General features: G+C 39.5%; 1 protein-coding gene and 1 long non-coding RNA gene across 10 annotated transcripts in view; one reads left to right on the top strand and one right to left on the bottom strand.

Annotated features, from left to right (window-relative positions):
- The window catches only part of LOC124255243 (delta-like protein D), a 165,806-nt gene that overhangs the window by 54,011 nt on the left and 84,159 nt on the right, over positions 1-27,636 (bottom strand). For 4 of the 9 annotated variants that reach the window (XM_046689102.1, XM_046689101.1, XM_046689104.1 and 1 more), the window contains one exon: positions 2,007-2,068. The gene's annotated coding sequence lies outside the window, so the exon portion shown is untranslated. Of the gene's footprint in view, positions 1-2,006; positions 2,069-16,287; positions 16,469-27,636 lie in introns of those variants that run through there. The other 5 variants (XM_046689103.1, XM_046689099.1, XM_046689107.1 and 2 more) reach the window with 3 other exon arrangements.
- Positions 20,462-27,636, top strand: part of LOC124255247 — an 82,902-nt gene continuing 75,727 nt past the window's right edge. The window contains exons 1-2 of the long non-coding RNA XR_006892653.1: positions 20,462-20,514; positions 24,547-24,663. This is a non-coding gene — a long non-coding RNA (uncharacterized LOC124255247). The remainder of the gene's footprint in view (positions 20,515-24,546; positions 24,664-27,636) is intronic.

The following is a 27,636-nucleotide window of genomic DNA, read 5'->3' as shown; positions in this document are numbered from 1 at the left end:
CGAGTGATACAATGTTTCCTGTTAAGGGGCACCTTCGTACACGCATCACCAGAAATGAAAGCCTTTTATAGAAAGATTAGCTATAGCGAAAACTGAAAAGATTAAATTGATATCTAGCTGAAAGATTTAACTGCACTGTGTTAAAGTAGAGTGCAGCAGACCATAGCCAATATCTCTCGGTGTTCTCATGATTACTGCATACTATGTAAATCAACAGCCATTAAATCTCATACCGCATACCCAGTTTGTCCCTCAGTTCCCTATTTGCACCCTATACTACATACAGTAGCCTTGCTCCAAGGCTGTACTGGATGCTGAGCCCCTGGATGTATAGTAATTCTATGCTTTGAAGAGGCAAGTCTAGATAAGCGGACAGAAGCCAAGTCTGTTATTCATCATGTTTTTTTAGAAATTATCATTGAACTATTAATTTTTACCTTGGAGACTTGTGCAAGTCTATACATACAGTACCGCCGCTCCACAGTGTAGATTATAGTAAAACCTCTATTCCCTATATTACCCTGCATTATATACACTGGCTTTGGTTAAAGGACTAGATTGTAGTATATCCAGTGTGCCTCTATTTCGTATATTACCCTATACTACGTAAGTGCCCTTTGCTTATAGTATAGTCCAGTGTAGTGTAGTGTAGTGTAGTTTATATATAGACCTATTGCCCACACACATGGAACCTTTTTTTTAACAAAACGTTTAAGAAATGTATAGCTGTTCGAAAAATTTAATTTATCAAAATTCTATAAAACGTACGCTTTTCATAACTGCCATTTCACATCTGGTAAGAACTACCCGAGTTCCCGTGGATGACTTTCATCAATCCAACACCACTAATAGTCTTTTAGTAGGATACAATTCTTGGGAATCAAGCGAAGCGTGCCAAGTGGTGCCAGCCCTGGAACCATATATATATACCTTGAACCGCGCCAAATCTATTGCCGAGTCACAAATAGGACACAAGTACGTCTCTGATAACCGTTATGTCCTTTCATGCCTCTAGACCCGAGAAACACAAAAATTGTCATTATTTGGGAATGGTATTAAATAGTATAGAGCCAGCAAAGGTTTCTAATTCTTTCACAGATGACATCGATCAGAGGCTGGAGGGGAGGAACTTGCCAATTAGGAGTGCAAACATTTGGCGGAATTACTGTCTACACCGCCTTCATCACAACAGACGACTTGGGTGCTCTGTGTATTTTCATAGACATTGAATCAGGTGATAAAATGTCCCAGTTCGTTGATAGAGGCCGAGATTAACCATTAGACGAGGCTAAGTTTGGTCAAACACTTCCGCTATACTTGGGATGAACCTATCCAATTAGATGCATCTCCGCCTTTTGATTCGAGCATCCTGTAGTTTATACTGCTGTTGGCGGTTAGCATCGCCGTAATCAGACCTTTACCTCGTCAAAGAGGAGGCACACGTCCCATTCGCCCAAACAGAGGATGTGTTGTTAGGTTACGGTCAAGACGCTGACCAGGTCGACTGCTTAGTAAATATTTAAACTGACCATACAAAGAAAGGAAAACTCTGTTACTTCATTGTAAAACCGGGTTCAACGCAGAGGCCACTTAGGAAACAAACGGCTTAGGTGGGAAAGGTTGGATTTAGTAACTACATAAACAGCTTGTCCAGCTTTACTGATTTCTATCTTTTTATCATAAACCAGTTAACAGCTGCGATGATGCAAATACGGCAATGCTGATGGCTACAGGTCAATTAACCTGAGCACATAATAAAAAAAAATCACCAAAATTATACCTTATTAAAAAAAAATTAATAAAAAAAACACCTACTGCAATTTAATTTGTTGTATGTGTTAGCACGTTGGCGTCAGTTCAGTTGACTTTTTATGTTATTAAGCCATCCTAAAATAATCGATGGTTTCCCATTAATGTTTTATTAGGTGATAAATGGATTCAAGAAGGTAGAACTAAATTCCTCAATTATAAGAAGTGGATGGAGACAAAAAAAGGAAAATACTCACCAATTGATTAGGTTATCGATCAGTCTCCGAGCCCCGGAGGGGTCCTTCTGGCAGTGTATCCACTGAAACAGAGACAAGCAACCGTCAGATTTAAGGAAACAAGGCCGTATGTGTCCGGTTCACACTTATCAATCTCCTGTCCCTGAATAAACCTGTCCTCGTTCAGTCCCGCATGGTAATTGCTGTAGTTACCTGGCCTTCGACCAAATTGGAGGGGGACACCCTACAGTGAGCTTTCTTTCACATTCCACATCTGTCACAGAGAGTCAGTTAAACACAATGAAGAATACATCCAAACTATATACGCGATCCCAGGGTTGAAAACAGTTGATGGGCCAGACAATGGATGATAACGGGAAATAAGAAAGAACCCCGTTTTGAGCGTCAATCAGAGAAACGGTATATTCCCACGCCACCAGAGCTGTATGAAGAGAATGCTAACAGTACACCGAGATTTTCCTTCAAGTCGGGAGGGGGCGCTGCGCTCGCATCCGAAGCACAAGCAAGCGAGATTGGAGCCAGAGCGGCACAAACACGAGCGGAGGACACAAACGAGTTCTTTAAACATGGGAGCTTTGTCTACAATAGCTAATACTAATGGCATAAACAAAGCAGAGATCGTGTGCACCACTGTGTCCAACAAGCTACTTGTAGGTTCAAGTTTTATTTAACGCAATCAGATACTGAAATTTATCCTCCATAACAAATTCCTTGAGCTCCCTGGAGACAAGATCTGAATGGTATTGGCCGTCTCACAGTTTTCGTCTGCTCTCCTATCTGCTGGGCCTCGGGGATCACTCGCCGCACGCGACTTGAGCAACAGGATCTCCCAGAAAACTGTTTACCTGATAACAACACGCCACATATACCATCATTTTCCGATATCTGCGTGTCCCTTTGGGTGTCGTCTGCCCGACCGCCCACTGCAGCTTAGGACCGCCATCATGGCAGTAGTAAGATTAATAATTGATGTCCACAGAGAGAAGTCAACCTGATGCACAGCTTACTTCTAGACACCTATACGTGCAGAAGCACCCAGTGTAGGCAGAAGTCAACCACTACCAGCATGTTATTGAGCCAGACGCGCTAATCAGATACATTAAGCATTAAGATAACTAACTGGTTTTGCAAACGTTCTTCCTGTTAAACTCCGTGACGTAACCAAAAAATGTGTAGTGCATGGTATGAAATGGCACTGAATAAACATACTTTGCTATAACACTTACGACCCTGTTTGTCACAAAGGTCCAAAGGCAACAATTACAAAAAGGGTTTAGTGAACACAAAACCAAAAAATCACCAAAAAACAAATGAAATTGATTCAAAGTTACCAAGCATAAAGCAGTTTCAGTTTGATCACACTGAGAGAATTGCCACCTTTAAACAAGTCCAGTATTTTACCATTGTTAAACCCTGGAGTGCAGTATCCGGTCGGGCAGTAATTTCTACGGACAACCATCATGGCAAGAAAGCAGATGCTATATGTATACTAATCAAAACAAGTTAAACAGCAACCGGTGGAAGGTTGTGAGCTGAAATACCATGGCAGAATAACTTCAGTTATATGCAAAATTGGTGTTCTAACTTCTTGTGTTTGTAGTCATCCACCAGGAACACACTAAACGATCACATTAACAGCCTCAAACTTCTGTCTCCTGCCTTCTAAACATCAAATTGGACTTGGAGATAACAAGCGAACACGTATGTCATCCTTAAACCTGCGGCCAAAGGGCAGACAACTCCATGGGACAACACAGTTTGCAGTCACAATTCAACTACATTGATAATGTATCGAAAAATCTGTTACCAAAGTCGGCATTGACACCGACGGTTGACAGCTCTGCGGGTATCACAGTAAGAGGGCGACATTGAGGTCGTTTTTCGACTAACTGCTCGCATTGTGAGTCGATGATGCAGACAGATGTTGCCCGAAGACCACTGCTTAGGTGGTTATTGTTGCAACACGGAGTGAGCCATGCAAAACAACGCTCAATGTAGTTAGCACGCTATTTATTATCCTCGCAGTCACCGTGTTCTTCGTGGGTGTAGATCCCGGACATTTATCTGGTATCTTACTTGTATAATACTGTCCCAATGGTACACCTGTAGACGGAACCTTAGTGCTCAAAGCCATTGAATGGGGCAATGGCGGACAACCATTGTCCACTGACTGTCAATGCACTCAAGTGAATGAACAATGACGCTCCCTCCAATCGCTCCTAATCATACGGAGAGTCAAACCCTGCGTTGATCTCAGCTAAGACACATTAAACTATTGATTAAAGATGACAGGTAAGTCCATTTGCTAGAACAGTCCCAGCGCTGGCATTTAATTCAAGAAATAAAGTTTCTATTAGACTGGCATTTAATTCAAGAAATAAAGTTTCTATTAGACTGGCATTTAATTCAAGAAATAAAGTTTCTATTAGACTGGCATTTAATTCAAGAAATAAAGTTTCTACAAAATATTACATGACCTAATGGAGCCCAGAACGCTGGTTAATTTCAGAGTTTATCCAATCCAGACTAATTTTCTTATTTATGTTCTAGGGTCAAGGAGACGGACTAAGCACTCGTACGCGTGTGTAACGTTAAATAAGACTTTTGATATTAACCACGTTCCTTCAGTTGTCACAAAAAAATTAAACGGATTTTGAAAATCACATAAAACAATTTGCTGACAGAATTAATATATAGTTATTAACTGATATCAGTTCAACGAAAGTTTATTGACAATTCAAAATATAATATTAAGTCTTCTTGATCAGCGAGCAGTGTTGAAGCGAGGTAGCTGACTAGACCAATTTTCACTGTAATAGCGACGAGAGGTCATCTTCAGATTGCCTACCCACTGAACAACTCGTCAGTTCAGTTTGTTACAAGTCTTGATACCATGCATAACGCCAGCAACTGTCAGTGACGAGGCGACAAATAACGCTACATAAGGGAGTGGCTGCTTTGGGATTTAAATGCTGGATCACGGACTTTAACAAGAGTAGCCATTCCACACTCGAGTTAAATCATTACACAAGTTTGTGCAATTTACAAGTTAACGAACACTGTAACATAACCCTATGATACGTTCCGTGACCTTTACAAGTCACGCAGGGTCACGGCGGGAACGTGAGCCAGCATTCTACATGCGCGTAAGTCACGCTCAGTTCTCGCACGAAATCATGGATCAACGAGATTTTATTGCCTCGTGATTTCTTAAAGAGGGTTATTAATGATGCATTGTCTAGGGGGAAACTCTTCCAATCGAACGCTAGACCACCGCTGATATTCCTACTGAGGATTGACGTTTTCCACAAAAGATTCTTGCTGACGAATCAGCACGTGGGATTAGAGGTCAAAGGTGGCGCGTCACATGCAAGGATTTGGTACGCGGTGGTACTTGAAAATTAATGATTTAGCAGATAGATCGGAAGAACGTTGATCGCTATGTCTTTGAATGCAAGGTGAGGAGGGCAAACAATTCATTTGGAAATCATTACCAAAGAAAAAATTATGTGGTGAATTAGTTGCCTCTGAACAAAGAGACATGGCGACCTTTGACATTCACCTGTCCATTTAATAACAAAATAACTGATTATTAAATACCTGTTTCAAAATGTTCAAAACCTTTACACATTGCTGAACACGATACCCACACAACTACCATAGGACTTATGTTGAACAGTTTTTCGGTTATACCACGGCGTGTCTGCCTGATATGGGAGGAAAACCCGAAGCAACACTGGTCAACGTACACCAGGTTGATAAAACCATACGATGCAGTGCCGACAAACCAATGATCATAATCCAAAAGAATAAGATCTCAACACCAAGATCTACAGATCCTGGAACAGTAAAGACACAATTCATGTACAGTGGAATCTGTCTATTACGACTGGCCTGGGACCGACTCGTTTGTCCGGATTGTAAAGCAGTCCGGATTAGACAACTTTTGTTCGTTACCGTATACTCTTCATAAAAAGTAGGGGAACTTGATCTTTCAAATTTGGATAGGAAGTACAAGCGTTAACAAACTTTTCAAAGACAGACATCTCATGATTTCTCTTTATCACCACCCCTAAACAACACATGGGGTGCTCGTGCACAACGCATTAGCTCAAGACAGGGGTGTCATTCTTGATTTCGACGGTTTTCAAGAAGGTCGATAAACCACAATAGGCCATTAATTTTGACAATCATCTTGCATCACACAGTTGTTAGTGTTAGGGTTCGTTTCTAGTCGGGTTTGTTTTGTTGGAAAAATGGTACACATGCCAATTTCACGTCATACACCAATGATCTTTCACGAGCGATTACTGTACAAACAACTATGGTCATAAGGAACTGCAAGTGGCGATGCACTCTCAAAACATTATTATCAACATTGATTGACTCCGATATATCTCCCAATGTTTTCAATCGTAAATTAAAAATGAAGTTCCCCTACTTTTTTCAAAGAGTATAATGATAAGCATGTTATATTCAATAATACACGTATTACCTATGTCAAAACGAACAACCCTCCGCTTGTCTTGCACGTGTATGTAACACCAGTCGGACCGTTAAATCAGGAATGTCCCTCGTCTTCTTATCACTAAGGGCACATTCCCCCTCCCCAACGTGGTTCCTCACGGGGATAGTATTACATATCCTCATGTGACGGATACGTATTTTTGGAAGTGATGCAAAAATCCAAGTCGAAACCAAAACAAGACTGAAACAAATAAACTTACATTATAACTGACGCACTCGCTTTTTCACCATGGCAGAGCCATTTCGTATCTAAGCGATTATTATCATAATTGTTTTCTTCTTATTTGAAAGGCCATTGTAGAACACAAAGGGACAAGTCTGTAAGATTTATCGGTTCTTAGCGTGCAATATTTATGTGGTTTGTGTTTTATGGTTTTAAGTTTCAAAGGTAAAGACATAAAACCTATGAATATTTCAGCACCATATCGATAAAGGGAAAGAAAGAAAAAGAAAATTTGTTCAAATTCGATCCGTCATTTCAACATATATTTTTACTCTGATCATCGTCATGGAAGTTGATTACTAGATGTATGAGTAAATGTTTGGGTAAATGTCATGCATTAACAATTCCAAACAATTATATTACCTGTTCCTAACAATGATGAATACGAGCTACATCTTGTCCGACATTAGATGGGAAATCTTCAGCAAAATCACATTACATCGGTCATGCACACCGTCGATTTATCTTGCACTGACAAATGATAAAATACAGCTGTACAGACGCGCGTGGTTTCCAGTTAATTATTTACTTCAGTTGAGTTACGTCAATGTTTCGAAGATGTTTCGTAGATTAAAGTCAATGATTTACACAGTTGTATGCTAAGTACATTTACATTAATGTTTGGTTTCAAATTGATGACTTACTTGTATTTAAATTTGACGATGTCAGTGTTTCATAGATACAATTTGATATATGTATAGTCAAGTCCATTTACGTCAACGTTTCAAAATCTACACAGAAACATGAGTATTTCAATAAATATTGAAACCGAAAGAGATTTCTTGATAGTTACGAAACATATCGCAAATTCGATATTGAAAAAACCGTTCACTAAGAATGTTGCCAGATGAAAGCAAATATCCGCTCGCTTTATCTTTATCAAATCATCATTGACGTCGAATACCTGGGGATATTTCACAGGTAAATTCTAAGTATGTACCAGGTGTATTAGACTTAACTGTATCCCCGTGGAAACCAAATACTGATAATATTAAAATATACCATTAAAATCTCAAGATCGATTCTATTATATAACTAATCTCACTGTATTAGTAGGCCATTACTCCACTAAAGCTACATTGAACATCACTGCATTTAGCACCCGCACACACACCCCCCTCCGCATTTAGCACCTACACACACGCGCACGCGCCCCTCCCCCATCACAATCGGCTGCTACTGTTTTTAAATAAAGTTCGGTGACTGAAAACAAAACAAGTATCTGTCGGTGACTGAAAACAACCAAACAAGTATCTGTCGGTGACAGCAAAGTGCCCAGGTTACAATGTCCAGCACATGTGTTCCCTGCGGTCTCCTGATCGCCTCGCCTTGTGGGAAAAGCTTCACAAGTACCAATTACACAGTATGGACTAATCTTACATATTGTTCTATAGCTTCACGGTCACCCTTATGACATATTGTCCTAATCAAATATAGTCACTGTAGCGCTTCTTGATACTTTCTAAACAACTACAACGTATTTCAAATGGCAGCTATTTCAAGTGAAATTCTGCCACACTGTTATGAAGATAGATATCAGATTTCGCACTAACGATATTGAAAAAAATATTAAACTTTACCTGTTTGCAAATAATCACACGTGAGGGCGTTGTTTATGGGAGGCATTTACCTGTTAATCACAGGTAGAATATTCAACTGACTTAATTTACAGCCAACAGCTCAGCCTGTTTGTTGTGCACGAGGTGGACGGAGAGCACGGGAAACATGTGCAGGATACTCACATGTCAATCAACGTCAATCAAGCTCTTAGTGTTATTTTACCGAAGAAGTTTCAAAGAAGAAAATGTAAAGGTACACATAATGTATAATTTCAAATACATTTTCCCTTAGTAATTTGCCCGTGTGATTCTGGTGTAATAAGCTAACCAAAAAACATAATTTATATATTATATTGTCTAAACGAGCTTGCCTTGAAGCAATATACTGATTTTAGTATTAACCTCTATGGTTCTGAGAATCTTTATCATATATTTCTGTAGAGTAACCCGCTCGTACTTCACTCCAAGGGAGCTAACTCTATCAAGATAACTTGAAATGCGTGAATGTAAGAGTCAGCGGATTTGAAGTGTGTCTTGTCGATCGAAATCCGAAAACAAATGTTTTCTGTGTATGATATGTTTTTGTGATTATATCTACACTTTAAGCTCTGAAATCAGTTAAAACGATTTGAAGTACGTTCACGATTGTTTAAGAAGCATGTAAAAAGTTCTTTAGAGGCGACAAACGGTGATTTGCGAGGTAGATAGGACAGTGTATTATAGGGCACAGCGTCTCAGATCGTATAGCCCACGTTAGATAAATCTACTGTTTAGGGCATTGTTTAAAGTTTGACTGACCTATTCATGAACATCTATTGTTATAGGTTATTGTGAAATATCAAAGCATATTCCACCTCTGAATGATTGTACTAACACCGTAGAAATAGCTGTGATCTGGACAGACCTGCCAAATAATTCGTGTGCACGATTCCTTTGAAACTGGTTAAGTAAGTGATTTTATCTGCATATTTGAATGATTACATTTCATTCACAGCATAATTGGCACTTGGCCTTCTCCTGGTCTTTGCGTGTGAGATACGTATCTCAGTACTTCTCTGTGGGAACCAACTCGCATACAGGCATACAGTCATTCCCTTGTTTTATTAGTACAAGACAGTTTTTCTCTGTTTTATTCACGCTACACGTCCGTTGTCTGTTCTAATGGTATTCACCATTGTGACGTCACTATCAGTTAAGACATACCTCCTATGAAGTCTATCTGTGCACGCCTGTCAATTGGACATAAGGAACATGTATACATGCGCTTTGTCTGCATATCAGACACATATTTGATTATTACATAATTACACATGCACTAAGCGATCATATTGATGATCACATGCACTGCATATCAATGTGTAACCTTTAATGGCTATTGTGGATGTTTATCATCACGGGTGGGCGGAATAATTATGTATGTTTATTGGGGATAGTTTTCCACATTACTGAGTGCGTTGCTTTTCTAGTTGAATCATGTCGTGTCTGCTTAATATGGGAAGGAAAGCCCGAAGTGATACATATCTGTTCACCACTTTGGTGAAAAACCCATCTACATTCTCACATTTAAGAGAGGGATAAACTACAAATGAAACATTATCCTTCAATGTCCCTCTCCGTTGATAATTCGTAATACATTCATAGTCCTAGGTTTGTTTTATTTATGGTTAATGAATAGTGTTGAATTGAATTTGTATCCAAAGTTTTCAAAAAAAGGTTATGAAACAAGAATTTAATGTTAATGTTTTCTTAAACAAGCTGACTAGGCATCTGTGGACATTAGCTGACGTATGCCATGTACATGAAGGATGAATGTGTGAGTTTGTGTATGGTGAAAGTCATCATGTATTTATATAGAAAGAAAGAACCCAAATATTAAAGTATTTGATAACATGTATTCTCATGCAGCAGCCTACCAGCTTATACACTGTACACATATATGTGAGAATACGTCCAACAATAAACAGTTAGAATGCTGAAACTAAATACTTTACTATACCGGTATGTCATTGTCTGGTATGTGTGTACGTCATGTGCGTTAATGGTGAGTGAGTGAGTGGGTTAAACATATTTGAGCTATTGCAGCACAGCGTGTAATTTAAAGGATCGGGTTGTCAGATGCATCTCACCATCGTTCATGATTCGGAACGTGGCGTCAATAAGTGAGTGAATAAGGTTTTGTGCCGCTTTTAGTAATATTCCAGCAATACACCATTACATTGTAACTATGTGAGAAAGAGACAAAAGGGTCTTGGGTTTGATGAGCAAACGCTTTAACCAGTGGGCGACTATAGTGGACAAGGCTGTGACCCTGTCGGCAGTACTAGAGGTGATTTTGACAATTACTGAACATACATATATCTGCAGTATCACTTATTTTGATGTAACACCTGGAGAAATCATATATATGTTTTTTTTCATTGCTTCTTTTTCGCGGGGTGTGGTTACGATTCTCATGTGTAACTTAGTTCAGACCCAAAAATGAAATATTTTACGTCACCAGAGAATGCCGCCTATGCTTGCCCATTTGATGAGAAACGCTCTTTAAAAATCTCAGTTTTGTATCATTATCATTGTGTATGGTCACACATCATGATCTACCTATCAGACGTCCTTGTTCAGCCAAACAAACATACGAGACGTCACAAAAGCAATAAAATATATCAAAGATACCAAACGCTGAAGTAAAACGAATAATTGCGGAAATATGTAATTCACCCAAGGGTATCCACGGCGCACACCGAGCCGTCAATCCCACTGACAGAAGCTTCGCATGACTTGTCTCACTGTCTCGGGTTTAGTCAAGCTTGGAGATATTATCTTGGATTACTGTAAACACCCCATGGGTTTTCAGCATATTTTTTAAAACTGTTTGTAGCTCGGATGCTTTAACTGGCAATCTGCATGAGACATTATAACATATTACACATACCTTCTGTAGAGCTGTACGTAGTTACCTTTCTTTGTTTTGTCCACCAAGTCTTTCACTGTAGCAATTGCAGTTGTCGAGCGAAATCTGGGCATTGTGACTTCATTTGAATTTCTGTAAAGGCGTATTCCTCACTTCGTTTTGTAATTTTTAGTTTTAATTATAAGTAAATCGAATTTGAATTCATATGAGGCAATTATGTTCCCGAAATATCATTTCAGTCGCGAATAAAATACACGCACGGGAACTCTCACATGCACGCGCATACACACACTGTTACTAGGTCATTGAATGCATACTAAAGAATAATGTAAAATTGAAAATGTAACTCAATATATTATGTGCCACATATTAACATACTAACATCTCTCTTCTTTAGAGTTTTTGGACTGTTGTGTAGAATTATGTGATATGCTGTAACAGTCATGTTGTGTTTTTGCGAAAGGTGTCACCTATCAACCTACAAAATACAAATGAGTTTGTACATACAGGTGACTTCATCAATGTCATCCTGACCCCGAACGCCGTCAGTGTAGAGTGGTCATCGACAGCTAATTACGATAGGACGGCCATGATAACTGTCCACTACACTCTGATCGATGCATTATCACTCTATCAGCTGGACAAGGATTTGTCACGTGCCATGTTAAGATATGACTGATTGTCATACACGTGAAATTCTTCCTTAATAGATCGATCATAATCCCTATTTCCCAGGGTTACGGCGGCGTTAGCACAGGGTCTTGGGGGTCGGTCAGATAGTCCATGCACTGGACAGCTGCTGTGGAGGTGATGGACAAGTGTCAAAACAGTTTTCCAAGAAACAAAGAAAATGTCAATCAAATGTTGATTTCACGTCATATGCCTCTGAAAGCACGATGACAAAGCAATGTGTGTGTGGATACATACATACTTACTTACTTACATACATACATACATACATACATACATACATACATACATACATACATACATACATACATACATACATACATACATACATACATACATACAGGCTATAATTACATAATCACAGCTAGATTCCTATCGCGAATTAAAAAAAGGTTCTTGTATGAAGTCTTTCCATTTTTCTTAATTCAATATTCTACCTAATTCATTACGGAGTATGGCTACGCCATCGCATGGAGGGAAAATCACATGATTTGTAACTATGTATATTTCCAGTGATGTTTGCCAAATCAGGTGTAGGGCCATTCCCGATGCATATATAGATACACGTTACGTTCCCAAGAAAGTTTAAATAGTATTTTGACCTTCTGTCTGGCGTACTGACCTTAAACTAACACTTAGTGTTGACATAATCCGAATTATTTTATCAGTTGGCCAGACCCAGACAAGGATGTTCACCGAATACATACATCGTATCAAGCGACACACTTTCTAATCATACGTTTCTTTGGACTGTCAACACGTTTGGTTAACATAACATTAAACGCTTTCATTACGGATAACATGTTCCTACAATGAAAGAAACGATACAGAAAACCTCGTTCGCCGAAGCACCGTTAATCAAGAAACCCCTGTTCTGGATGTTTATGGGTAGGTAAGTGGTTTACGTGTTCGCTAGCCGCGCCAAAGACCCTGGTTCGATTTCCCAAATGGGACTTATTGCTAAACGCGTCGTAAATCCATATTCACTTATTCCGGATCTGTTTTACTTATACATAGTTAAGGGGCGGTGGGGTAGCCTAGTGCTTAAAGCGTTGGCTCGTCACGCCGAAGACCCGGGTTCGAATCCCCACATGGGTTCAATGTGTGAAGCCCATTTCTGGTGTCCCCCGCCGTGATGTTGCTGGAATATTGCTAAAAGCGGCGTAAGACCAAACTCAGTCAGTCAGTATACATAGTTATAAGAGCAATACCATAATATGTTAATCCATAGGCGCTGACAATTTGCCCTTGAAAGGTACTGTTCCCATTAACGAAGGTCCATTGTACGTATCTAGTAAATCGGTGAGGTATATTAAAATGCATGACCTGTATTCAATGACGCTGCACAGGTGGCACGGTGGGTTGTGGCGCCGTGTTTTGATTACTTTGAGCAGAGTTGCGCCACCTTTCCGAATCTGCTGATCATTGGTTCGAATCATCGTTTTGTTTCCATGACGATCTTTGGCCACAATCACCCTATCTATGCTCGTGAGTATCAATAGATTGGTAAATTGGCACCTCTACACCTCTTTCAGTCGATTTCGTAAAACCGAACCATCAGACTCACTTACCCGATAATGTGAGGTGTTTTCGAGTTTGTGGTTTAACGCTGCACTCTTCAACAACATATTCCAGCAACAGGGCAAAGGACTGTAAATAATCGAGTCTGGACCAGATAGTACAGTGTCATCGATATATGGAGATGGGGCAGACATACATATTCTTTAGTTTGGTTTCCAAAAGACAAACTTTATGAACAACAGATATTAAGCAAGAATTCCGCACTGACATCGGCAGCGTACCGATAACCAAATCATTAAAGGATAACACTTAAAGAGTTTGGTACAGTTAAATAAATCCTATCTACTATTCAATACACATTATAAATGCCGTATTTATGTTAATAAATTATCCACACCGTAAGGAATCGATCATGAACGCTTGACCGTTCACATTCACAATTACAGGACTTCGAGTTTCATTTGTGCCCAAATCCTCCCTACCGGGTCTGAATTTGGCGCCGATATAATACCCACACATGAAGTACACCCCTCTCCCACCCCGCCGGGTGTGGGAACCTGACACAGTCAGCCACCCTGTACACAACATCTGTCCGTTCACACTATTTCATCACAAAGCTTCACTTACCCTCTCTAACATTAGGGTTTATCACCCACTTAATCAAGTTATCCTTGATTCACCCAGTACAAAAGTAACTGTACAACAAGAGCCATGGGCAGAGTTTGACCTACCCAACCTTGTTGCTCAGTGCTGAGGGCGACGTTAAACAACAAACAAATAAAATCATATACAATCTTGGATAGCCATTGGTCCTTTGAATTGCTTGTCCATTTCGTTTCCGCAGACATTCATCTTTTTCCTTTATTTGTGTGTTTGGGTATATTTAATAGCTGCGATTTAATCTGTACATCATATCCCATGATGCAAAATCCATTTTGTTGGCAGTGCAGAGATTCCCCCTGGGGATTCCGGTACAAATAGTTCTCCATTAACTCATGCTTGTCACAAAATCCAGCCTACACAGAGCATAGTGGTCACAATGGCGGTATTGCTACATGTGCATCTACATACTACATGTGCATGGGTGTGGGTTCGAATCCGGATGGAACTCAACCCAACAAAAGTACTAGAATCTCTACTTTATTGAGAAAGTATATTCCCAAATATAACATGTGTTTATTTGACCACTTTGTAAATGTCATTGTGTATTCGTCTGCATCTATAGTTGAAGTACTAATCACACGATGAAATGTCGTAATTCCGAACCTCGTTGGTTTTTGCTAACGAAGAATAACTGACAAACAGAAATACACAACAATAAGATATGGTATTTTTTGTTGCCCTGCCTGGCGTGAGGGGAAATGGAATAAAACTAACCTATAAACGGAGTGTGCGCTTTCCAGGTGGGGTACCCGTATTTAACATGGTATCTCAAGTGGCTAGCACTATAAAACCAGCATTAGTTCGGACACACGTGTACACACACGTGTACACACACGCGCCCAGACGCACGCATGCACTTCGCAATATATGTGCAATAAACTTGAACGGGACTTTAAACCTCATTTCACCTGCCAAAATAACCCTTGACTTGTTGTACCGCCCTAGCATGGGCAATTGCTTACCCTCTGGTTTCATTGGTCCGGACTCGACACTCACCTCACTCACTCACTCTCTTCTGCATACAATGGTGCTACCATCACGACACACGTGTCTGTTGTCTAAGCTACTCAGGCGATATCAAAGAACATGCCATGGCGGATAAGGTATAGTCATACATCGGGTGTTCACAAACTCCCTTGGAGTAGTATACACGTTCAAATAAATTAGACTGATACTTACATTGGACATACAGCAGCTGACATACCAGTACATCCAGAAGAATGATCATCCATGTGACCCAACCTTAACTGGTTCTGGTTCCACGTATAAACAACTGCCTCTCTTCAATACCCAAATTAATAACCTTACTCTCTGGAAACCGGATAAAATATTTATTTATTTATCCATAAAACCATAAACATAAACCAGCTTTCAATGTGATATTTATCCAAATATGTTACATGTACGAAATTGAATCATTAATCTAACAACCGATTTGAAGGAGCATTGACACACGGCAGTAGCTACAGATAGGCTCGGTAACCTCGTCGCTCACTCGGGCCTCGACTGTTTGTTGATGCAGAACTAAACATGCTTGCTACACAAAAAAATGTCATACAGCTTTGCTCAAGTGCGTGAGAAACATCGGGACTCTCTTATAAGGGTATACTAAAATATATACACATCAAAGAAACTTTATTTCACATATTCGACTGATGGAATTAACAATACACTTTATCCATTTACCAAAATAAGCGTGTCTCTTATGAAACGAATCTTTCAAATTTCTAAAGCTCTCTTTCCAAAAGTCCTTTTGTGAAATATTAACTTTGTGAAATTCTGCCTTTGATATAGTATCGAGATAGTTTCATGTCATGAAATTAACAACCATCAACCTCCCTTGCATACCAATCTCCTCCCAATTCAGTTCAGATCATGTGACCCGAAACGGTGGCTTACACACAAATGCTGTCATAGGATTTTTAAAGGAAATTTAAGACATCGCAAATCATTTTTCTATTTTTCCACATACAGACAAAAATCAAATTTCTGTTTTGTAAATTCTTTTTTGTTTACCAAACCATGACTTCGACTTCAGCACACGAAAACATTGCATATATATTCTACACAACCTCCCTTCCTTTCCAAGTGACAGGTGTTGTAGAGTATTAGTTTAGATATTAAGCAGACCAAAATACTACTATATTGTGAAATGTACACTGTGGGAAAAGAAGAAATATAAGCGCCTACCTTTGTAACTGACCAGGTATTGTTGTGACCAGGTAAAATATCCCATTGTTACATAAGAGAAGGAAAGAGTCCTTGTAGGGAGCTGTCACAAGTAACATATCTATTGAGACACAGCTTGGAAACACAGCTCTGCTACACCACGCATTTTTAGAAACTCATGTCATCAGAAACAGTTTCTTTGAACTTTCTCACGGTATACGAGCCTGTATACGTCAAGGCTAACAGGTGAGGGATCACTGACCCAGTGTTAAGGTAACAACCAAGGGAGGTAACTGAGATCAAGTGACTACATGATTTAGATCATTGCTCAATGTAAAATTAGACCTCCTAGTGCAAACTGTGTCTCGTGTGTCCCACATCACGCTTCTCATATGATTTGTCTCGTAATTTCCTTGTATCAGACCACAACCTTTCATTTTATAAAGGTAACGTGTTTGACGCTGTTCTCACGGCCGTATGTTAAAAGTCAGTCTGGATATAGCCCTGATGTGAAACGGGGATACCCATTACCAAGTAGGCTATCACCACATGATAAATTTACTTACCCCTTTGTCCGTGCACAATCAAACACAAATATTGACATTTCTTACAAGCACGCAATAAAATATGTGAAAGATTTTGCTGGTCGTCAAACCTATTTATATACATTATCGTAACCTCCGTTCCCAACTGTAATACTGTGGACTCGTCGTTTCCCATGGTCTAAATGTAGTGCATTCGTCAATCGCTATCTAGCAACGTATATCACTATCGGGGCATCGCCACGACTTAATATACTTATAGACCTTACGACATGATCTGAGTGACAATGCGACCGGGTACCCGTGTGCTTTAATAATCCTTTATTTCAACAATATTGCGGCGTGGGATCTCGGCGTCAACACCGATGACAACTATATATTTCTATACAAGTAATACCAAATGACTACGGAAGCGATTCGTGTAGTGTTGTAGTAACTGCGAGTGACGTTTGATGTTTACGGGGTGGGCCGCTTTTCAGTCATAAGAACTACAAAACCTTCTTTCATTAGTTTGTCATAAGGGCTGAAAAACCCACACTAAGAACTGTCCTAAAGTATTACTTCGAGTTGATCATCGCAGGCTACTTCTTTAACATATAAGACGAGTATATGGATGACAACTTCTTGTTTATTGTATATCACAACGTTTCTGGGCTACTTCTTGCCCCTTCTTCAGGCGACTGAGAGAGCAAGAAGTAGCCCAGAAACGTTGTTGTACAATAAACAAGAAGTTGCCATCCATATACTCGTCTTATATATTCACCAACTTCTAAATGCCTCTCAAGAATCTTACTTCTTTAACGTATTTCGTGTATGAATGGGGTCTGTCTGTCTGTGTGTCTGTCTGTCTGTGTGTGTGTCCGTGGGTGTATATGTTTTGTCTCCTCTGCTATTCTTATCTTATGTGTGAGTGAGTTTAGTTTTACGCCTCTTTTAGCAATGGAAAATAGGTTTTAGACATTGAACCCATATGGGGAATCGAACCCAGGTCTTCGGCGTAACGAGCGAACGCTTTTACTACAGGGATACCCCACCGCCCATATTTTATGTGTGAGCATGCGTGCACGTCGGTGCGGGTTCAGGGTCAGAAAGCGCAGGGGTTGTGTCATGTTTTCATTAACGCAATGGAAATGATAAACATTCTGTTTGCAAACAAGCGTTTGACCGTTTAGCGTCTTGAGCTAAGATATCCGTCCTATGTTGATCCACCAAACAAGCCGGTGATTGAGATGTACCATATGTTGGGTTACTTTATTCCCCCACTCATCGTGGGTATGATCCAGTTATTGTTTATTTTTCGCCCAGCACTAAATGAATGAGGTTATGTCATACGAAGGGCTGAGGAAAGAGAGATTTTTTGCATTTCCTGATTGGTACCTCCCGATACAGCTGAAAGTGTGTTCCTTGAAGCGCTCATAAATGAAGGAATTCTCGGAGTAATGGCGTTCGGCCACAGTGGCTGGTCCCCGATAGGCGACCCTAAAACTGGCATTATGAAGTCCGATGACTGTTTGTTAGAATAAACCCTTTATTTGTGTCTGTCACCTGCTATTTTCCTTCACGAAAAGTTCTTGAAATGGATTTCTCTCGATACAAAATATGTGATAGAAGTTGGTTCCACAGCAGTATGTAATCCATATCAATGCAGACAATGGTACATCAAGGAACGAAATCAACACATCGTAGGCTACTTCCGGTATTCCGTATGACCAAGTCATCTGTCCCAGTCCCTGGCCCAGTCATCCAAGGTGCCATTAGTCGGTGTGCATCACTAAGTCTTTGAGAATTCTGCTAAGTCTGCTTTTGGGTTCGAATCCCAGGTTCAGCCTGATTACGATACTTGGTTTGAATAATTACTGGTGTTTATCTTGGGTTCACACGGTGATTAATCTACGTAAACCTCGTTCTATCAAATGGAAGACGAAGGTATATACGGTCATTACTGGAAATATTTTCCTATCATCCCTGGGTGTTGAACTGAAAAGTGATGGACTGACAGCCAACGCCTAGCTTATAAAAATGACAATAAAAATCAAGATTTCCCTCGTAAATAAATAAACCCCCAGATAGCCATTCCCACAGAGTATTCAGCAAACCTTCTCAGGCTGTTCTGATTCTGGAGTCGCAAGTACCTATGCTTATCGTAGGAGGCGTCGAAATGGATTGGTGATCTGTATGCGCGCGGTGGTTGGGTCGACTCTGTTATCGAATCCAAGCGGCGTGGGGCGTTGCTATCAAATCAATCACAGGTTTGTTTGATCCAGACTCGATTATTTACAGGCCGACGTGACACAACCGGAAATTTGCTGACAACAGCGAAAAGCAACATTCTTGGCAAGAACAGGCTTCCTACAGTTGAAGAATCAGGTGTTAAAAGGGTTTAAACTTATTCGTTTGTGACAGTTTGTACGGAGGCAATTATAATGGATTTAAGGCAATTGTAATTTTAATGCATTTCAGACAATTATAATTTAAGCGGAGTTAAGTTTGAAATAGTCCAGTGACAAACAACACGACCATATTTTCTGCTCGAGTGGAGAACGCAGAAGTTAGTCACTTGGCTTGTCCACGTGGTTAGCCCCTTGTCTTGACTTCAATTAATAAAATACACATACGTCTGCAAATGTCTGTTAAATTCAAAGGACGCACCGGGATAACAAGCACCATGGCATGTAGCTGGAACATTAACCATGTACAGGCAGTTGTCGTTTGTAGATAATCTCCTAATCGCTGTAACCCTAAGTCTCCGTTTCACACATTCAAAGTGAAACTTATCTTTTGAACTTAACATGGGTGACTCACTCGATGGTAATGCTATAATCCATGTATCCTAGTCTCCATTGATTCAATCAAAAACTATGACAATGTTCAGGAATGCGGTGGATGGCGTCGCTCTGCCCACGATGTTGACCGTTCCTATAGTCACCCATGTCCCTGAAATTCCGATATTACCCGACCTGGCGGTATAGAAATTCCAATATTACCTGACCTGGCGGTAGAGACATTCTCGTATTGCTCCGCCCACCGGTGCTATTTGGGCATGAGAGGTGCCTTGTTCACGCCGGGGTCTAATTACGCCATAATAATGAGTTCTTATGAAGTGGCTTTTAGAATGTGTACATTTGACAAACGAGTAGAAAATGGTATTTGTAGCTAATCCTGCAATAAATCAGAACGATCGAACATAGACCGTGTACCCCCATTGATAACCTCACTGACGTCGGGAATTTGAACCCTGTTCGTCGTTTATAAATGACGCACGGCCTCCGGAAATAAGCGCCAGGCCACACCTAAAACCACTTTGTGTTTTTTTAAACAAAAATATTGATCCAAATATTTTTGGATATTTGTTGTTTTAATGCGCATACCGACACCAGTGTCTTATTACTGGCGAGATTTCGCAGCCATAGCAAACAAGGACCCCTCTCAGCAAGTTTTCTTTGATTTTGCTCTATTTATTGATTCCATTTCTGGAGAGGTGGGAAGATCGTGACGAGTGACAGGCCAGAAACAAACACATAAAATGACTAACAATCTTATACTGTTGAGAAGGAAGATATCTCAATACCTCATGCAGTGAATGGATGGCCACAAACCGGTACACGTATGCAGATTAACAGTTACATGGGTTACCTCCCCTACTTCCCTTGCACGTGCAGAATGCGCCCCATTGGTCAATAACGGAAGTGCTTCAGCAGGCGTACAGGTGTGCATATTATATATATCATGTCCAATTCGTTTCGAATGGATATCATTTTAAATCATTCAATACTTCCTTGCATTTTGTACATCCTAAATCGAAAATGAAAGCCAAGTGTGGATACGCATGATGTGGAAAGTGAGGATAGTGTTGGTTTGTGCAAGTATGAAAATAATGTAAATTATCAAACATTGGCGCAGTACTATAATATTGTGCATTTTGGTTTCCAAATATGCAGGCTATTTTATTGTTACCAATGTGTACTATCGATGGTATATACGTGTTCAGAGTCATTTTGATTTGCAGAGATCGAAATGTGCATGTCCAGGCAGTAAGGAAACAAAGGCGTGAAGTTCCTTTTCTGGTTATTTTAGATAGGTTGTTTTCTGGACAACATTTAATCATTTGTATTTAATTCACTTTATAATAAGAACATATTGAAGGGCTACTGATACTGCAGATATGAGACATCTGTAATATGGGTGGTGGGGTAGCCTAATGGTTAAAGCGTCCTCTCATCACACTGAAGACATGGTTCGATTCCTTACATGGGAACAATGTGTGAAGCCCATTTCAGGTGTCCCCAGCCATGATACTGCTGGAATATTGCTAAAAGTGGCGTAAAACTATACTCACTCATTATATCTGTAATGCATGTTCAAAACATATTAAGGGAGATGTACTGAAAGATAGAGGGGAGAAGTGTATTCTAGTGGGTGCAGTCATTGTTTAAAACTGATTGAACCATCATATCTGCAGCCTCAGCATAACCTTCCTCCAATGTCACAGATGTCAAGCAAAACAATCAAATACAAATCAAAGCTTATCAGAGCTGCAATGCTGAAATATTGACATAACAAAATGACTATGACAAATGAAATTGTAGAGTCCCTGTTTGCTGAAATAAGAAGGAAGAGTGCATGCAAACATTGATATCAGTGGCATGGCAACAGGAGGGTGTCTGGTGGTTTCTAGGTAACAAGAGACAATGGTGTTTGTGGGAGCAGAACATAAAAATATTAAAGGGCTTGTCTCAACACTGAAATGTATTGTTTGATTATGTCTTAAAGACACTATCCTCTACTGGTGTTTTTACTGCCAAGGTCTGCATTCTTAGGTAATATGCATGTGCTATTATCATTTTATACATCAAAGGAACAGTGTATCTGAGTGTTGAAATTCCATAACAATACATCTGAATGGTAATAGTTAAGTACCCCATGTGCCTTTGAGGCACAGTTGGGTAGCATGGTGGGGTAGCCTAGTGTCTAAAGCGTTCGCTTGTCACGCTGAGGACCCGGCTTTGATTCCCCACATGGGCACAATGTGTGAAGCCCATTTCTGGTGTCCCCTGCCATGATATTACTGGAATATTGCTAAAAGTGACATAAACCCATGTTCACTCACTATTACCAATGATACATTACCAGCCACATGTGAGTAACACTATTGAAATTTCCATGACAACAATGTGCCTGGATATTGAAATAGTCACTGTATGTTTTAGTCTGTCAGACAGACCCTGAAGCAAATATATCCAAGAAAGCCCATGCAAGTCTAGAAAATGTGGCAAGTCTAGATTTCCACAGCTTAAAATGAAGAAAGTCTCAGGGCTCGTTTTCATTATTATTATTTTTTATTATTATGAGCTTTTTCTCTGTAAAATATTTTCATTTCAGAGACTAGTTGTTAGTCTATGTATGTATCTATATTCACATACCGGTATGCAAAATGATGAAAGTACATTGATTATATAATGAAGACATAATAAAACAGAATTTCACCCTCTCATTTCACATGCCTTTATCATAACTTCTATCATAAACTTGTACATAATTGGTGATTAAACTTGGCTAATTAGTAAATTCAAGTGACAGTTAATTTTATACTAGTAAAAGTTTTATCATTTGTACAAAATGAGCACTGAATGACAACCCTGATCACACAAGGACATTAAGTTTCACAAATGATATCACTTACATTGTTTTCTGAGCCCATATTTCCACCAGTGCAAACAGTGCTTTATTCCAGTGATGTATGAATGATTGCTCTGAATGATCATAGCCCATGCTTGTTTCAAGTAAAAACTCTGTGGTAAATTCTGTTTTATTTTCTATAACTGGTGTGCTACTGAGCTTTTGAGACAATCCCTAACTATAATCAGATAATTGTATAATAGCAAAACTGACCCCACCTAAATGACATTTATGCTTATGAACTACCTATGGTCCCCATGAGTAGCCCATCAAATGTCATGGAAACGTATATCTCGTGTTACTAGTACTTACTTATTGGTCTGTTGATAATTACACAATATACTATTTTTTTAAATGAATATATGTCAGCTTGTCTCACATTGTCTATGTCATGTGCACTTTTACTATGGACATGACGGTAATTAAGTCATCATCAGAGCTGAATTAAACACGCCCCCCACCATCAGGAGGATTAGTCATCCACATGTACATGTTTCAATCTGTATACTTCTCACTGTTTTATCCCTAACCAGGGGCGGTGGGGTAGCCTAGTGGTTAAGGCGTTAGCTCCACACACTGAAGGCCCGGGATCGATTCCAGACATGGGTACATTGTGTGAATATTGCTAAGACCCCCAAAAATATGTCTGTTTCCGGTAACCCCACCGACCCTAATCTTTTTTTAACCAAGTCAATATCATGACTGGAGTACATTTCAACTCATCATTTTTATCCAAATCGAGTATGATACTTTCATGTTTTTCAGTGTACGTAGGGCTAAAATGGATTGCATTGAATTGGTATAATGGGTCCTCACTGACCAAATCTGCAAATAAATAATGATTTGATATAGAAATCTTTCAATGTTTCATCATAAGACATTGTCACTACATGATATGGTACTCTTGAAGACCTCAGGTGCCCACCTGGTGCCACTAAGAAATAAAAAAAAGAAGATAAAACCGACCCACCTACCCTATTTTTAAAAAGCATGTAACAGGAAACGGACATATAGTTTTTTGGCCTAAAAGCAGTGTAAAACTCACTCACTCACACTGAACATGTCGGATGTATTTTGTTTATCACTATGTATCATGTATCATGTATCATGCAGTTCTGGAGACATTATATACATGGTCTGATCATCTTTCTATGGTCTTTTAGCTATTTGTTATTGTTCAGTTGTGATGTGCATTTGCAATAAACAGAAATGTATTTGATACAATGGTTTATTGTAAGTTGCCAGTTTTGAAATTGTCAGACAAAATTGTTGAGCTGTGTCACTTTGGACTGTCTAAGTGGTCAGTGGTTCGGTGCAATAGAAGGTATGGCCTTGAAGGCCCTTGCTGACTGACTGATTGCCATAAGAGGTTAACTGTGGCCATGGGATATTGGCTGTTGCCGGAGGAGACTGACCATTGCCAAGGAAATTGACTGTTGCTGTGGCAGAAGTAAGACCTTGCTCGCTCCCTCCTTCCCTCACTCCCTCCCTCACTCCCTCCTCCTCCCTCACTCACTCCTTCCCTCACTCACTCACTCACTCACTCACTCACTCACTCACTCACTCACTCACTCACTCACTCACTCACTCACTCACTCACTCACTCACTCACTCACTCCTCCTCCTCTCTCCTCACTCCTCACTCCACTCACTCACCTCCTCACTCACTCACTCACTCACTCACTCACTCACTCACTCACTCACTCTCCCTGGCACTCACTATCCCTCCCTCACTCACTCTCACTCACTCTTGGCATGGTATTTTTCTGTACTTTGACTGACATTCAGTGTTGATTTCCAGCAATGATAAAGCCAGTGGTGGCCCATGTGGCTGTAGTTCTAGTTATTTCCATAAAGTATGTGTATTAACCAGTCTGTGTGACTGACAGCTCCCAGCAACTGTAGTTATACCCATTCAGCATAATTATTACTCTTCTTTTAGGACGTTATGAGCATTATCTCCTGCTGCAGTAGTTCCACGACAACCACCACTACTGATGGCTCTCTGTGAACCCTGCCCATTGATTGGAGATATACGGTGTTTTTGTGTGCTTTTTTGCAGAGAATCGGTTGCTGCATCCAACCAGAACACAGCTCGTTGAATACCAGCGGAATAGATGGGGTTGAGACAGCATGAAGTGACTGTCTTCATACATATGGATCAACAGCTGAGGAAGAGGTGAGACAAAATTTTAGAGCTGCAAATTTCCTAAAACATGTGAAATATATCACTTTAACCTAAATAATTTTGAGTTGCTCTTGTACGAATGTATATGAAGATTTTCAAAACCTCAATTATATAACACTGACTGACTGACTGAATTTGATTTTATGCCGCTTTTAGCAATATTCCAGCAACATCACGGCAGGGGACACCAGAAATGGGCTTCACAAATTGTACCCATGTGGGGATTCGAACCCGGGTCTTCGGCGTGATCAATTATATAACAACACTCAGGTATATATCCTATTTATTATTCTCTGACTATTTAATAGTCTGCATATTTGATAAAAGCCTTCCAGTAATTTTCTACTAAAGGTCATCCTCCAATGTTTTGATTGTCCTGCAACAAATCATGTTTATGTCGTAACTGATTAGAAGTCGTATACAGAAACTAATCAGTTTCGAAAAGAAACTTTATGATGTACATATTCTTGTTACGTTTTCTATAACAACAGGGGGCTAGGGGGACGGGGGCTAGAGGAATGATGCCATTTGAAGATGTAGTTTTGAATGCACATGATCACATAGAAACAGTCTCTCGTGACTCCATTTTACTCGTACATAAAATATAAAACGACCACCCAGTATCTATGCACGTGCATTGGGTGGACATTGGTTCACTTTGTATATTGTATGGGACTTTGTTTTAAGCTGGGTTTGGTTCTCAAAGTCATGATTATTTTTGCACCTGGGGATCATTCTCGACTTCGAACCCGTCCCATTTGTTAAAATACACTTCACAATCTGTTTATTCTCTTGAAAATAAATTATCTTATGACGTCTCAAGCCATTAAAGATATTAAATTCTTCTAGGTTAGGCCACAATAACATATAATGGGTGAAAATCGGATAATTAATTTATTATGGCCTGACAGTGGATGTGTGAACAACTTACTGGTAAGCTTGGTGAATGTGATTTTTTTGTCCATTAAAACATTTCCGTGGGAACAAGTCTCTCTGGAGTTACATGTTTTATGAATGAAGTGCTTTGTGACTTATACCAATGAACACTGATAAATGCAAGTTTAATCTACATCAAAAGATATACGTGACACAAACTTGACCCAACACACTCTCAGGACAGGATTTGGGACATTGAACAATAAAGAGAATCATAACAAAAACACTAATAATTTATGCAGGTACAAGTGATGGCAAACAACTCATGCAGGTGCTTGTTATCCACAAGAACTCTTACTATGTATTTATGTTTCTTATTTTTATGAATATTAACACTCGGTGATATGGGTGTGTCGTGTGAAGTAGTTGCTACAAGTTTCTCAAGTCTATATAAAAATACACTAAGCTCTTGGTAAACACCCATGTTATCACATTCCATCATTAATGTATGTATCTAATCATGTAATGATATCAACAAATATTTTGGAGCCTTCAGAACATCTTTCTTTGAAAAACTGGGCAGATTTATGTGAAATACACCTTTCTAATGGCAATATCAGTTTCCAAGGGTTAAAAAGTTTCTTTTTGGAAAAGTATGATCATGTTATAAAATTAATATGGATGATGGTTTGGACAAGATGACTTTTGCAGATTGAGTAAACTGTGTACAAAACAAAAACAGTTTATGTCTAATTATATTTTTTATCCCTAAGTAATATACACCTTCTGTTTTCATTCCATATGATGCAGCTCTGCATTTGTATGTTTAGTCTAGAATGGAACGTTTCTGTCATGTCACAATAACAAGTGGAAAGATGCCAAAAATGGCAAGGGAGAGGCTGAATATGAGATTTGAAATGTATAAATTTTGATTGGCAAAATAAACATCTTCAGACAGCCTATGACCATCTTACGCCCAATTAATCACCAGTTTCTAAACAAATCACAATATGATAATTAACAATACTTTTCCTTAAAGGGGCTGTGGGGTAGCCTAGTGGTTAAGGCGTTCGCTTGTCATTCCGAACACCCGGGTTCGATTCCCGACATGGGTACAATGTGTTAAGCCCATTTCTGGTGTTCCCCGCCGTGGTATTGCTGGAATATTGCTAAAAGCGGCGTAAAACCAAACTCACTCACTCACTCTCTCACTTTTCCTTAAACTAATATTTATAATCTTCACATTTTACTGAATATCATAGTCAGTTGTTTTTACTTTAATAACTACAAGACAATCTAGTCTGTCTCGCAGTCCCTGAAGCACATTATGTTCCCATCCACCCAGACTTTTCTGCAACGCTAAAGCCCTAAATGAAGCAAGTCTAGATTTCAACAGGTTCAGGTTCTGAATCTCCCTTCTCCCTGAGGCTCCTTTTCATTTTAAAAAGATTTGTTTGTTAATTTCAAATGTATATATATTCAGAGACTAAGCGTTAGTCTAAAGATAATCCGACGTTGTACAGATAAAAACATACTTATCTCCAAGTTGAAGTGAAGTTATATATTTTTCTTTTCTCAAAAGCATGGCAACACAACAACAAGCACCTGTTGCATGGTCTACTTCAAGTGTGATCCTTCTTTCAAATAAGATACCCTCTATGTAATCCTCTGAACAATCTGCCAATGAGTTGATCAAAGAGAGTTTGTTGTGTATTCCTATGATGCCATTGTAACCAATAACCATTCACTCCCAAGTGGTTGGTCCAGGGTGTGCAGGGCAACAATTCAGCCCCTTGTGGGTTAGGATCATGTCCTATCAGTGTTGTGAGCTGCCAGAGGTAAACAGCATTCCTGGTCCTATCTTCTCATCTATATCACTTGTTGATTACTAATATCTTACGGAATTCCTGCCGTCTAATAGCTGGAGTGGGCACATGCAGAAAATAGAGTTTGAAAGATTAAGTCACAGTGGGGCAGTCATTTCTACCTCCTATTAAGTTGGTTAGGATAATCTGTGTCACTTATGGACAATACACAATGTTATCAGCTTGGCAATTTATTCTTTTACCATCTCAGTGTCGTCTATTT

Source organism: Haliotis rubra, unplaced genomic scaffold (assembly GCF_003918875.1).
Source record: "Haliotis rubra isolate DU_JTF1 unplaced genomic scaffold, ASM391887v1 Scf6, whole genome shotgun sequence".
Classification (NCBI taxonomy): domain Eukaryota; kingdom Metazoa; phylum Mollusca; class Gastropoda; order Lepetellida; family Haliotidae; genus Haliotis; species Haliotis rubra.
This window is presented reverse-complemented; position numbering and strand designations above follow the sequence as displayed.